Below are 1,216 nucleotides of genomic sequence, written 5' to 3' on the forward strand. Positions count from 1 at the left end.
CTGGTGGTGTAGTGCCTAAGGCATTTGACTGCTAACCAGAAGGCTGACAGTTCAAACCCACCAGCCACTCCTCAGAAGGAAAATTGGGCAATCTACTTCCATAGAGATACCTCCTCAGAAACCCAAGGAGGGGTCACTCTGAGTTGGAGCCAACTTGACGGCAGTGAGTTTGTTTGTTTGTTTTATGCACATCAAAAAATTTCACTGAAAGAGTGAAAAGAGAACCCATATACTGGTATAGTAGTTAAGGTTATGTGTGAACTTGGCTGGGCCTGGTTGGGTGGCTGGGCAGGTGGACATAGTTACTCCACATAATGAGATTGTTAGTCAACTCCATGGGGGAATCTACTGTAGCAGCTGAGTAGCTGCCTTAGGGATGTAATCTGCTTTCATTATATAAGGAGAAGTTTTAAGAAAGTTTCCTGCAGCTTTTTGGCATGCTCGGACCCTGCATGTAGCCAAATCTTCATTTAGCAGTCAGTCTGCCATGTTTCCTGCCGATCTTGGAACTGTCTCTGGACTTGATTTAGTGGCCTTCCATGTTGTTTGATAACATTGGGACTGTGCCATTTTATTTGTTGACCTTGGGCCTGTTAACCTCAGCAGCCAGTAGCTGCCTGAGTGAAGAAACACCTCTAGCTGCAGTAGGCCAGGACCAAGAGGCAGAGCTGAAGCCCAAGGTTGTGGGGCTTTCACTCAGCCCCTAGAACTTTGGCACTTTGAACTCGGACTTCTAGCCTCCAAGACTATAAGAGAATAAACTCCTGTTTGTTAAAGCCATCCCACTTGTGGTATTTCTGTTAGAGTGGGACTAGAGATAACCAAAACAATTGAGAAAAAAAAAAAATTGGCAACGATATATCGGTCAAGGGAGCTCTGGTAGTGTGGTGACTAAGGCATTTGACTGCTAACCAGAAGGCTGGCAGTTCAAGCCCACCAGCCACTCCTTGGAAGGAAGATGGGACAATCTACTTCCCTAGTGATACTGCCTCGGAAACCCAAGGAGGGATCGCTATGAGTTGGATCTGACTCAACAGCAGTGAGACATCAGTCAAGGGGTTAATCTCAAAAATGTAAAGAAAACTTCAGCAACTTAACAACAAGACGACAATCCAATTTAAAAATGGGCAAAGGACATGAACAGACACTTCACCAAAGAAGACATTCAGGTGGCCAACAAACACATGAAGAAATGCTCGCAGTCATTAGAGAGATG

The sequence above is a fragment of the Orycteropus afer genome, unplaced genomic scaffold (genome assembly GCF_000298275.1).
Source record: "Orycteropus afer afer isolate SDZICR_OR568_19922 unplaced genomic scaffold, OryAfe1.0 scaffold00083, whole genome shotgun sequence".
NCBI lineage: Eukaryota > Metazoa > Chordata > Mammalia > Tubulidentata > Orycteropodidae > Orycteropus > Orycteropus afer.